At 45.3% G+C, this 14,230-nt stretch overlaps 1 protein-coding gene across 4 annotated transcripts in view; it reads right to left on the bottom strand.

Moving 5' to 3' along the window:
• Positions 1 to 14,230, bottom strand: part of NTRK3 (neurotrophic receptor tyrosine kinase 3) — a 178,200-nt gene that overhangs the window by 42,628 nt on the left and 121,342 nt on the right. The window lies entirely within an intron of this gene.

Here is a 14,230-nt window from a genome sequence, read left to right as displayed (position 1 = left end):
TTCACTTGATTGGAAAGTGCTGCTGCAGACAGATATCACTTGTCTTTTTTTTTATTATTATTTTTCCAAGGGAAAGAAGGGATTACTGGTGGAGGGACGGAGGAGGAGTGGCTGCCCCTCAAGAGCCCATGCAGTAGTCAGATTTCAGGCTTAAGGCTTTAACAACACAGTAATCAGACATTTAGCAGCATCCTATTGCTGAGATGGATAATCACAATAAAGCTGGAAGCGACCAGCTCTCAGCAGCCTTAAGACTGTCTCCCACCAGGAATGCAGAGGCTTACCTTCTGCCCCCAAGCTCTCAGAGCCTCTTGGTTATTGGCTTCCCCAGCATGCAGATTCACCACCACAGCTCTGCTCGTGCTGCTCCAGCAAGGACCAAGCGATCACTACTGCCTGGTACCAAGGCTTGCACTGCAGTCAGATCCCCACTGCAGAGGCATGGGGAAGCTCCAGTACCTGGCACAGGCACCCCTTTCATGGCTGCATACAAATCATGCTGAACTGTTTCAAAGCCATAGAAGAGCTGCTGGAGCCTTTCTCCCCAAAGGATATTCCACCCACTCCTTGATTTGAGAGCAGCACCAAAACCTTCCTCCTCTTATTGACAGCTTTGATGAGACAGCAATTCCCAGCTGGTGTGATGGAGAGCCCCACCTCTAGTAAACAGGCAGTGGGACCTTCTGATACTTACTCCTGCAGAGGTGAATTTCTGAGCACTGGATGTCCCAAGGTGAACCCATTGCTCTTTTCACCAGCCAAGTCCTGCCGGTGCCATTCCAGTCCCAGCAGTCACTCAGCCACGCTGCAGTTTGCATGTAGACACAGGTAGATATTGCAGCGCTGGGTTCGGGGCTCAATGTTAAGACTTTCCTTGCAATTTTGAGGATGAAATTAGTTTGGATACTGCTGTTTCAATGCTGTCCACTTCCTGGACTAATCCATGGTTTGAAATTTGCTTCTGCTTCATCTGCTGCCACTATCTTCCATTGTCAGCTTCTAACCTTAACCTGCCCCTACCACAAATGCTAGAAATTTCCTCACACTACAGTTTCAGATGTACTGAATACATCCTGGGGAGGGGGCCCAGTTTTTTGTGTTTTCAAACCAGAGTAGCTCCAGGTAGGCTGGAAATCCTTCTGCTCTCATCACAATCACAACGGAAAAGGATAAATTCGGATAAAACACAGCATTTTCTGCTCTTGTTTTCTCTTTTGCTTTCACTCCTGAGAACTCTGGGTCCCTCCATCTTTGCCTGCCCCATGCCCAGTCCTTCTCCCACCGAAGATTTCCTTTGATGGTCATTAACAAGTGGCTAAAGCAGCCAAACTCATGGAACAAGAAAATTCCAGAAGCGAGGCCATACGGAGTGAAAACATGAAGTGCTGAAAGACGGAGCTCAGGCTCAAGTTATGACTTCATTAAAAGCCTTTCTCCAACTTGCCCAATTTCCATCTCTCTCCTTCCTCTCCCTTCCTTCTCGCCTCCTCCAACTCCCTTTCTCCTAGGACTGACACAGGAGGTGTACTTTTGTCTAAGGCTTGATGAGGTGTTCCCTCAGACTCATGTTTTCCTAACACCTCAAACAGACCTTGCTTTGTCTTTGTTTCTGCCTGAGGTTTCCTTGGTTCTCTCACTACTCGTTCTGTTTGCACAACGCCATCCCTTTTTTCATCTTGCCAACTCCTCCTGCTGAAGAAAACCCCTAAAGGAGGAGTAATGCGAGACAACGCTGCCTGTTGGGCTCCAAAATTACAGTAGAAAAGAATTAGCTAATCTGATAGGGACAGCAGCTGGTCCTCATTGAGACGTCCAAGTCCAGGAGGTACTGGGCTTCTTCTCCTTTTGCTGGTGTTTGAGTTAGTCGCAGGTAGGACTTGATGAATGTTGGACTGGTGCTTCTGTAATGTTTAATGCGAAGAGAAATCTCCCCATCCTTTTCAGGACTACTTAAGAAACCACATGCTCTTATTAGGACACTGCTCTTTGTTCCCTGATTTTATTGTATCTCCCCATGTTCTGCCTTCATTATAATTATAGAAGAGATTCTGTCGTGGTTTACTGTCTCTGACATTCCCAACACAGGGAGAAAACAGGGTAATAAAACATCATATATTTGTCCATTTTCTGTCTGCCATTCTTCAGCAATGTCTCGCACCATTATGAGCCAGACGGTTGGGGTAAATTTTCACAAAAGAACATTAAAAACTGCACTGTGTGCAGAAGGAAAAAGAAATTTGTCGAGTTTTCTCTTGTGCCAAAACACCAGTGTCTGCACCAGGGGAAAAATAACTGGTTAATTCTTCTTACGGACCGTGGTGAGACTCAAGAAAATATTCTGCAGTGCTGGTAGCCTCAGAAGACATGATTAATTGCAGATGGTGAAAAGGTGCATGTTCAGCTTTAACTGAACTGTGTGTGAGGATCGGATGAATGCTAAGTTGGTATTCAAAACATATGGGGAAGGAACCTACAAGGATCTTCAGCTACAAAAGCAAAATTATATATATACGTATATATATAGACATTCATGTATATATCATATATGGATTAACAGTTTAAGTTTAAAACCTGTGTATTGAAGTTTTATAGCAAGAATATACTGCTAGTGGAAGGGAGCAAAATAAGCAAGATTGCTGTGAAAGGAGGGAAAGGGAAATAACATTTTGCAGTTAGCTGAGGAAGCAAAGGCATGAAAGGGATCTTCATTGCACCCTGCAAGGCTGGTAATAGTGATCTGTGGATGGATATATGTGGGTGGTGTTGCAGGGCACAGAGCAGGGAAAAATGGTGGAATGATCTCTATAATCCATCTTTTTTTTTCCTTCTTACTCGCTTTGGACAGGAGTTGTTTAATCGGAAAGTGGCTTGAACAAGAGTATTTATATTGCTTTCCTGAATTGTCTTAATTAGAGGGCCACCAGCAGATACTGGGATGGTAATGTGGAAAAATCAGAGGCCTATTTCCATTCATTTACTCCACCAGGCTGCCTGCAAATCCTGTTTCATTATTGCAATCTGAGCTTGGACAGTGATCCAGCTTGTATTTTACAGGTCTGATGCCTTTTCTTTATCAATCGAGTTTAAATCAACCCCTTAACCTTTTCTCAGGGCAGAGATTGTTCAAGTGATGGGCAAACCCACACACATTAGTATCTGAGAACAGATGAGCACTCAAAGTTCAAAACTTCACTTGCATCTACACAGCCTGCAAACAGGGCTCACGTCTAGTCTCTGTCACAAGGTCTCCAGACTAGAAATTGGAATTGTAGAGAGAGAAGACAAAATTTTAAAATAGCAAAGGTAAAAAGAATTACTGAGCTGTTCAAAATGACATCTTCCTTCTCTTAACTCCTTCCAGAAATGAAAAGATTCTTGTGCAGTCCAGTTTGCTTCATTTACCCTTTCTTCATATGCAAAACAGTTTCTCTGTTGCCTAACTTGCAGTCTCCCCATGTGCCACCTCCTCTGCTGTGGGAGTATTCCCTGTGCTGCTCATAGCACTGCAGGAGGGTCCACTTCTCTCTCTTGGGATTCATTTCTTAAGCACATCCCAAAGAGGAGATCATTGGGCATGTGCAGAACCTTGGCCATGCTTGGTGCTGACGGACTTTGATGGACCCCCATCCATGGTGTTGGGTGTTGCAGTAGAGGTGACTCTGTCTCCTGCTTTCAGTGCTCCCTTGCAGGCCATTAGCAGGCATTACAAATAACACAAATGATTAAGACTGACCTCCAGGATACATCACTCTCAACCTCTTTCCAATTGGAAACGCTTCCAGCAATAACAATAGCTTCTTTCTGTCTTATGCTCTTCAGACAAGATTTCTTCGCAGAGTTATTTTAAATGCCACACCAACCAATGTTTCTGCCCTCAGTCATTAATCTGTGGTGCCAGACCTTGTCAAATACTCGCTGAAAGTCTCAGTGAATTATATCTGCTGAATTTCCCATACAGATGTATATACAGTGGCAGCTGGATCCTTGGGGAACCTCAGCAAATCAGGTCAGTGTGGTCTCCCAATACTTCAAGCCACACAAGTTTGGCCTTCATAGGGTGTTGTTTTCCAAGCTGTTCTCCCACAGCATCCCTTTAGGTTTAAGATTTCCAAGAACTTCCCAGAGCAGACATTAAACTCATTGGACCACATCTTGTCCCCATTATGCCCACCACCTTCCAACTCTCATCAATCAGGTCCATTTTAGACATGCAAATTAAAATGTCAAAGAAGAGCCTGGTGAGTTGTGTGCATGCTCGCATGTGTGGATATTACAGGATGTGCTCTCCATTTGTAGGGGATGCTCACCTTGTCTGGTGCCCTTCAGCAGTTGGCCACTGATTATGAGGAGAGCTTCCTCTTCATCCTCTATATAGTTGGTTGCAATTCCAGCAGATGAAAAACATTTAACAATCCTTTTCTCCTTTTATCACTGACATAAGCTGGCTTTTGTTCTCAGTGGACGGTCTAAATTCTCCATACATCACTCCTGAGATAAGCACTCGCTTCTCTCCTCCATACCCTCTGCATCAGCTCAATGTTCTCCAAGTCAACCCTTGCTGTGATACTAATTTCATTGTCTCTCACAGATATTTCCGTGCAAAAATACCTCACTGTTTGAAATATGCCCTCGGCATCTCATATACCTTTTGCTTTCCATCCCTTTGTTTTCTCCCCACTTTCTTCTTCCTCCCTTCTGTTGTCCCTGTGATATTTCAGCAATGCCCCACCATGATCCATCTCCATCTCTTCCATAACCAGCCCACGAATCTCATTCTTTCCATCCCTTCTTTTACTTCCTTTCTTTTTTACTAGACTGAATGTTTAGAGCAGCCTTCCCAACTGGACCTTAAAGACCCACATTAAAGCTCAGCCAGGTTTCTCAACTCATTTTGCATTCCCTGTGCACCTGCTCGCTGAAAGGCCAGTGGTTTCATACGGCTGCCCTTTCCACAGACCCTCCTCAGCACTTCAGCTCTGCAGGGAATATAATCACTGCATCCTAGATGCTCTTCAATTTCAAGTGTATTTATTACAGCTGCTCAATTTCCTTTAATCTGCTTTTTCTCTTTCTCCTCCCCCTACGATTGCCTTCTTTTCACTGCAGTAGAAGTACACTGCAGGAAGCTTTCCCCTCTGCCCCTCCAGACCTTTCCCTGCACTGATTCACACTCTGCCCTATGCACTGATTATCACTCGTTACCCACGTGGCTTCATGAACACGCTGGGCCCTTTGGAAACAAGTGCAAACACCATACAGAGCTGCTCCCACTGCTCAACCCATAGGACAGGAGGGAGAAAAGAAACACTTCCATGCACAAATCACCTGTGTCATCTGCACCGAGGAACTCTCCTGCAACAGCAAAACCATAACGACAGAGATTGCCTGCGTTTGCCAGAGCCTTGTAAAACAGCATACTGCTGGGGGTTTGAACTGTGTTCTTACATAGGGAATGCGGATCCCGTAGGAAACAAGGTTGAGCATAAAACCACAAACGTCCCCGCAGAGCTGGAGCAGCCAGAAGAGCTCCAGTCGACACGAAAGACAGCTGCATGCCTTCCTATATGTTAAGCTGTGTGAGCACACGTGCACACGGTGGTTTAATTGGTGTATTAATGTATTACAATGCTGACACAAACAAACAGGGACTGCTTTCACAAGCTAGAAAATCCTTGAGTACATTGTCATTAGCTGGGCTTGTTAAAGCACTTAATAAGCAAGAGACGGCATGTGTCTGATGGCCCTGCACCTTGGCTCAGTGGGAAAGCCAGGCAAGAAGTGCTTAAATATGAAATGAGTTCAGTGCTGAGATGAACTCATAAGAAATATTACTCCATCTCTGTCACAGAGAGCTTCTGACCAGAACAGATGCATCAGATACCTGTGCCAGCATCACAGGCTTCCCTGGTTACAGTCCCCATGCCCCCCTGGGTTCCTGCTGGCCATGCATTCCCATGTGCTCCTCCAGGCATCAGCTTGGAGATGGCAACATCCTGTGTCTCAGTTTCCCTTTCTGAGAATGGCCACCATACTACAGCCTCAGCCATAGCAAGTCTTATTGACTATTGATTACAAAGGTTCCTCAACATTCTTTTTCAGGCAGTTCATTGAGGACTGTCAAGTATTTAGCAATATGTTGGCCTCTAGCATGAGGTGAGATATGGGTATACAACACGGCGGTCTTGCCTCAACTGTCACCAGCTCACTAAGAGTCCCAAAGTAGCAAGAGGTGGGAAATCACCCAGAATGCAGCCCAAAAGCTCTTTGTCCAACCAGCATTACCAGGACCCCTGCTGTGAGTACTCTTTTCTCACTCCCTGAGGAGCCTCAGGAGAGGTAAAAACTGAGCACGAAAGAAAGCAGAGCTCCCCAGGGTTACACAGCATCCCTGAATGCAGGACAGGCAGGCCATGCCTTTGTTTTATTCCACGTTTCAGCATGCACACAGCCTAACCCATGCACTCCACAGCCCCACTGGCTCTGGGCAGTGCTGAATTTGCTCCTTCCCTCTACATCCCCAAGCACAGCAGCAGCTTTGAGAGGGAGGGTGGAGGACAACCCTTAAACACACCCTCCATGCAGCCTATCACAGGCCTTAGCATCTCTGTGGCTATTCCTAGATCCCTATTGGATTCTTTTCATCTTTGCTCAGCCTCTTTTTCTACTGCTGAACCCCAGGCCTGCTGCCTCCGAGCTTCCTCCAAACGCTGCATTCATCCATTTTTAAAGGTGACCTTCCAACTTTAAAGGAAGTTTGCAAGCCTCACTGTCTTCATTTGCCCTCTCCTTTTCAACCGGCTCTTTATTATGAATTGAAAGGAGCCCAAAAGGTTTCTCTATTAAAAAATAAAATCTTAAGGAAGAGCACAACTTTCCCCACCACTTCTCTCCCAGTTTTTGCAGCAGCCTACTTGCCTACTTGCACTCTCTGCAAGCTGCCAGCTCTCATGCTGAAACCCCACGGATGCCCGCGTCCGCACTCCCCTGCCTCGTGCTGTCACTGCAGTTTGGCAAAGCTGTGCCCTGAAATCCTCCAGGTAAAAAACAACCTTGGAGGAGGCAGGGGTGGAAGTGGGGTTATTTTTAACTTGGATCACACTAACAACCTAGGTTAGACTGTGGCCTCATAAGCTCTTGGGCTGGCACAAATGAAGGGCAGCAAATAAATGCTCTCTTTCTCTCTCCTTGCTGCCAAAGCTGCATCCTACCAGCCCTGGAGCCATGTAGTGATGGAAAAGGAAGGTGTCTCCAGACCATAGCAATAATAGTATTACTCTTACCAATGAACTGGTTGCAGTAATTAAATAGGCAGTAACAAAGCAATACAACAGCATCCTGTTGTTGTCATGCACCATTCAGCCATTTAATCAAGGCAGACAGGGCCTAAATTCTTACAGAAATATAACCGAGATAGGGAAACCAAAGTTTTATAAAATGAAATCTCAACTTCCAGCCCTTCTCTTAGATTACTATTTCAAACAGAAAACAAATACACAAACCAACCAACCTGTCCCTCTGCCATCCGAGCTTTCACTTTTTTGACTCTGAGTTCTAGTGCTGAGATGATATTGGTTATCTTCAATATTTCTTTTTGCCAAAAGGTCAGGACACCACAAACTAGTGCTATGCAGCAACGCTCTGGATTTAGTCACTGGCATCAGCCTCCATCCAAGAAACAGGAGATGCTTTCTGTGCTACGACCATAGAACCACCAAGCTTCATTCTCCATCCAAGCCCATGTGCCTGGCAGCCCTGCTGTGCTCTCATATACTCACTAATACATACTCTTTACTTCTTCAAAGACCAACCAACAAGCAGTAAAACAAGTGGCACAGCAGATTAGATTTGCCTGCTGAAAATAGGAAAGTACTTTAATTACGCTGTCTTTAAGAGGAGGGAGGGTTTCCTAAAGCAAAGTCAGAATCAGGAGGATAAGGTGCTAGCAGGTCAAAATTTAGTACAATAAATAATGGAAGGTTCCTTGCCTCAGACCCTCAGCCTTTCCTCAGTTCTGATGCTGGATTTCATCCTTGGGATATGAATGATTCGTGGAACCTTAAAATATATATATATATATAATCCTTATTCCTGGAAGAAAAGTCTTTATTCAGGGGTTGCGAGGGAGCAGTGTGTGTGATGCCTGCACTTGGGCTGGGATCTCCCTTGGGAAAGGACCCTCATGGCTTTCTGCTTCTTTCTGGACCCAGAAGCTGCTCCGAGCTTGAAGCTGAACTGTGGAAGAGCCCAGCTCTGTCTCTGTGACACAGGGATGTGCTTGCTGCTGAGGGTCTCAAGAACTGCACACTTGAATAATGACTCTGAGCCAGGATCTCATCCATCCCCAGCAGCAAGTGTACAAATACCACCAGTGCACTACAAGGGATTTAAAGGATTTATGCAAGACTACAGAAGGGGAAGCTGCAGCAGAAACTTACCTTGATGTCACATTAATCCGCTGAGGACTCCACCATCCTGACTTCCAGTTCTCTGCCTTGGGCAGATGTCTCTTCTCTTGGAAACCCCATACAACATTTCTGCCAACAATATTTAATTCCTAATGTGCATGCAGACACAGACATACACACAACCCTGCTCACTCAGATCTCCAGACATGAACATTACATCAGGAAACTCCAAGGATGTAGTGCCAAGGTACCCTCCTTTTCAATCAATGACTCCTCTCAATGCTGATGGATCTGACAGCTGGCAAACCTGAGCTTCAGTGTGCCATAAGCTAATGTGCAGACCATCCCAAAAGGTCATTAGAGGGATTATCCAAATAGTTTTTCAGTGGTTCTTTCAGGATCAAGGAGCAAGGTTTGTGTTGCATCTATAGCTCACCAGTACTGCTCATTCTTGCTGTTTGGACTCTTAGATAATTCCTTCTTTATAAGGGATGTTGTCATTCCTTACTCATTCAGGGATTCCCAACAAATGCTCAGGAGTCTTCTTTACTTCCTAAAAGTCTCTGCTATTTTTGGTGGGAGATATTCTCCTTCCTTTGCAAAACTAAGCATCAATCTGCCTGTGTTCTTTGAGGCTCAGGCCAGCACCTCTGGTTCTGGGGAAGGACATTTGGCACAAGATTAGATACTTCATGCTCTACAGTCACGTAAGAGTGCTTAAGGACATACACAGAACAGAACCCAACTCTCAGGAGTCCCCTCTGTTATTAACAGGATTAAACAGAACCTGATAGTTACAGAGCAATATTTTCATCCAAGATACACTGGCAGGAAGTTTGCTGTCTTCTTCTGAAGGTTAACCCCAGCCTCCAACAGCACTTTGCTCTTCTGGTTTTCAGCCCTCCACCAATGCTGGATCTGCAGCATTTCCAGCTGCAGATATTCTCACTGATACCGTCTCATGCAGGCAGTTATCCTTTATGCATTTAGACCAGATCCATCACAATAATTCCTTCTAGAATTCAGTGTATCACACACAATAGCTCCCTGGGAGGAGAAAAATTGGCACTTACCTGTCTTTAAGTGAGTCCTTTCTCAGTCGCCTGTAACATCTGTGCACTGTGAGATGTGATGGTTTTGGGGGCTGTGTATCTCTGGAGTTGTTCTAGCAGCGCTGAGTACAGGATTGGAGCTTAAACACTCCTAAATTTGCAACCCCTTCTAGCATCAGTCAATGAGCAAATGTGTCTCAGGAAGCACAAATCAAACCTGCAGCCACTCTCACTACACTAAGGGGACTGAACCAAACACTACCATGCTGTGCTGTGCACAGCAGCTCCTATGATTCCCAAACATTGCTGGGAACTGATGCAGCAAAATGAAAAGCCTGATTCCACTTTAAATCCTGCTTATTGGCACCAAGGGCTGAATCCCTGGCGGACCAGATCCTGGACACAAGCAGAGCATCAGCTGGGAAGACCGTGAGCACCTTCTCTGTTGTATCACATGCTGCAATACTCTCAATTGCTTCCTCAAAACAGACTGTGTATATCCCTGCCCCCACCTCAATTATCTTAATAAACAGCCTGGACACACCTCTCACTTACTTAAGATAATGACCTGGCCACCATTAGCTCCTTCAGACTTCCTGGCAGTTCACTGAGCCTAATGTGACTCCAGTCTGGCTGTTTCTGCCTTCTCAGGAAAAGGCTGACCTCTGGCAGCAGCTCTCTGCCATCTGCAGGTGGAGACCCATGCACAGATCAAAGGCTGCTCCCAAAAACCAGGCTGGAGCCATGAAGGCTCCTTGCTCTGAAAACAAACTATTCCAATTGCCACAGGGAGCGATAAGTTTCTCTTCCAGCAAACAGACCTGGTAGGTTGGTACTCGTCCCAAGATACGAAATAGAAACACAGGGATAAGGACAACCCCAAATACAGGATTACAGAAGAGCACCTTTGCATGTTACCTTCCTGGCTGCCTGTCAAACCATTCACTTACTCAACCTGTGGCAAAAGCAGCACCAGTCAGCCTGTCTCACAACATGAATATTTGAAGCAAAACCTTGGAGGAAAAAGGGCAAATAGTCTGAAATCATAGGCAAACCCTTACAAGAAGCCATCTTATCTGTAGAAATCAGGAACAGGTCACAAATGACTCAGTAGCAGCAGTGCAAATCATTTAACCAGTGCTTGGAACAAATCCCTATGCTTTGTAGAGAACAACCCAAATTTATTCCTGCTGATTAGTCAGCAGTTACACTCACAAGTTCAAAATTAATACTACAGTTCACATGCACTTTGCTTCACTGCTGGAGACCATCATCTCTTAGCTAAGAAATCATCTCACATCTATTTACCAGCACAGGAAGTTGGTTTGGGATTTATCCCAATTCTTAACTTAATGAATCAAGGACATTACTCCACCTCGAAACCCTGTTTTGAAAAACCCCAGTTAACAATGCTTTTCGTTTCTTTACTTATTTCAATAGGAGCAGGCACTTACCAATTCTCTGGAAGCCAGTTACCAAATCCCAACAAGGAAGATGGACAAACAACCCCCAAAATTGCTGTGGTCCATCCAAGGAGGTGAAAATCAGAACTGAAGACTGACATGAAGAACTGAAGCAACCAAACTGAGCTCCCAGCAGAAGCAGAGGCAGTGTATTTGCAATCCTGTGCCCAAGATGTGTATTTCCCATTTGTCAGCATACGGGGCTAAGGAGTAAGAGAGCACCAAAGAGGGTAACACACATCACTCACCTTCTTGGTGCTGCTTTGCAGGAATTGCACTTTTAGAAACATAAAAGAATCCACATTGGACAAATGAACTTTTTTTTTAACCACTGGATTTCCTCTGTTGTTTTCTGGGGGTCAAGTTCAAGCTGGTCATGGGTTGAATTTACGTGATTCCCCACTGTATGGACATGGGGCAGGATGTCCTACGGCCTGCCATACATCCCTGCAGTGCAAGAAGCTCAGGCTGCTGGAGACATGAGGCTGGCAGCCAATGCTTTGATGCAGAGTCTGGCCACACCAGGCCAGTGGTTGACACCACCAAGGAGCCTGCCTGTCACGAGGAGAGGGTGAAAGGACATCAGGGAAACCAAAGAAAAAAAAGGCAAAGCAAAATGCACCAAGACAGGAGAGGAAGTTACATTGCTGCACCAGATAAAACACCTTTTCCAGTTGTGTGCATTGTGGTCTTCCATCACATTTTTCCCCCTTCAACGTGGAGGTGTTTATTTTCCCACAGCTTCTTAACTTTTTCTGCCAAAAGATCAGGGCCTGGAGGCACTGGTAAATACACAGTTAATAAGGACTCTTCAGCTTATTGCCTAAACTCCACCAGAAGCACTTCCAAATGTTGAACAAAAATAAAGTCACACAGCATTGATTTCTTGCGTGCTCTCTTCCCACTGCTCATCCAGACCTGTGTTTTTGGGCTTTACTACTGTGTCTAGGCCTCCTTATCCTCTGCTAATGCCCAGGCTTAACCCTGAGGATCTGCAGCTCGCTCCAGGTGCAGATCAGAGCAGGATGGTGATGCACTGCTGAAATGGCAGAAGCACTTTCTTCCAACTGTCCAACTGTCTCCTGGGACCTCTGTCCCACTGTCCTCCCCTTCCACAACCCAGCATGGCACAGACGAATGCTGGGAAAGCTAAAGACCTCGTGGTGGTGAGGTAGATCACCTTCAAAATGAGTTCCAGACTCTTGGGAAGGAAGGGCTGACTCCGTAAACACACATTTAAGTAAACAAAAGAGCAGCAAAGAACATCAAGACTCATCCTGTGCAGCTGGAATGAGCAGCTATGGAGACTCACAACACACAGCAGGACCAAAATACCTTGATAAAAACCTTCATTATGACACATACCAAACACTTGTCTGCAGCAAATCCAAGCCCAAAGCGCACTGCCTCCTTTGTGCAGAGTATTACTGTGCCAGAATTGTCCTGTGCCCACCACACTCAGTTCAGGTATAAAGTCATGACTCCATATTATTAGAGGAACACAAAGAAGCAACACATCGCTTCTCTGCCTGATCACCTGCAGCTTCCACACTGTGCAAGGGCTGGGAAGGCAGGGCTGTCATTTACAGGGGGAGCTGATATACACCACTGCCTGCGCCCTACCAAACCAGCACCCAAACTCATTCAGTAATAAACACTGTAAATAGTTCAGGAGCCACAACGTAGAAAGGGAGAGCAGAACAGCAACATCAACTCATGGTCCCGCTACCTCGAAGAACATGAGTACATCAGGTAACAGAGATGACCAAGAAGCAAAAAATAAAGAGAAAGAAGTGTCCGATCCCTCCATAATACATGTAGAGCCCTGGAGCATAGTTATGCTAGCTCCTTGGGAACTGGTAGCAATAAAAAATCATGGGAACTCATACACAAGGAATCAGTTGCCCTGAAATACAAAGCAAGTTGGACTAAGGCTGACCACATCAGCAGCCCAACTAGTTAGCTAAACAAGCCTTTGTGCACAATGCTGCTGGGCTGTGAAACCTGATAATAGACCCGGGAGTGGTTGGGAGGATAATGCAGAGCTTTCATCACCTCTTTGCTTCCCAGAGCTCAAAAATGAGAGGGAAACAGGGATGACATCCAATGCAGCTCAGCTGGCCAGCCCATGTTATTTGTCAGGAGACAACCATTCATCCCAGGCATTGTAGACATCCTTGAAAAGATAAAGATCTCAGCCACCACCAATCCTATAAACAACAACACCCAGTCACTTCTAGAGACACTCTTATTAGAAGGCGAAGGCAAGCAGAAATTCACTTATAGTGTCATTTTGAAACATTTGCTTGAAATCAACGCCAGGAAGTAACAGCAACAGAAAGGTGCTGGAACACTTTAACTTTCTCATTAAAATTCTCACCAGCTTTTCCATGAGTGTTCCAGCACCATCCAACCAACGTCAGCTCAAACATGCCCCCAGCCTCGTGCCCACAGTTACTTGCAGGCTGGCGCAGAAGCTTTAAATCACATAAATAACTTATCCTGTTAACAATACTAAGACACAGCCACTAAGACGTATCCTTGAGCCAAGCCATGCAAGCTGCAGAACAGCTCCTCTCTATTGGAGCATCCAACCATCCTTATGTGAACTTCCAAGGAGGAACCACTTGTCTGCTCCCCACTGACTCTACATCATAAGCATCCTTCCTAGTGCAAAACAAAAGGGACACCTGCATAGCAAAGCAGCAACAGCACATCCTGAAATGCACACTGCAGTGACCTTTTAATGCCAAGATCCCTGAGAGATAAGGCTCCTAATAAAACATTTTCCACTGAGTGCAGAAATCTGCGTTGGCAAACCCTAACACCATCTCCCAACAGTACCACCTTCACCCTGAGGATTTGATCATTTTGAGCTACAAAAACCGAAGTGTTGTTAACTGAGATCAGCAGCAGAGAGACAGGAGCAAGAGCTACACTTGAGCAATGTCCACATCAGAGCCACAAATCCCACCCCCGCATCCCCACCCTGAAGATGCAAACAAACCAGACTTCCCACGCATGGGACATCTCATGAAGAAGTGGACTATGGGACGTGTCGTTCTGAATATTTATTTATTTTGTCTTCAAAGAAGAGGCCTGATGCAGCTGTTTCGTTAGAAAATAAAGTGTTTATTAAGAAACTAGACATTGAACACCCCTATAGTCTCTGTGAAAAGGGACCGTCCCATTTCCCATTAGCACAGGATGATAGTTATGGCAAGATAAGAATGCTCAAAGATGGAGGAGTCGCATTGACGGAGAATGAGGTAATGATGTACAATAATTAAAAATAAAATAAAATGTAAAA

Source organism: Meleagris gallopavo, chromosome 12 (assembly GCF_000146605.3).
Source record: "Meleagris gallopavo isolate NT-WF06-2002-E0010 breed Aviagen turkey brand Nicholas breeding stock chromosome 12, Turkey_5.1, whole genome shotgun sequence".
NCBI lineage: Eukaryota > Metazoa > Chordata > Aves > Galliformes > Phasianidae > Meleagris > Meleagris gallopavo.
The sequence above is the reverse complement of the archived record's forward strand: the minus strand, read 5'-3'. Positions and strand labels throughout refer to the sequence as shown.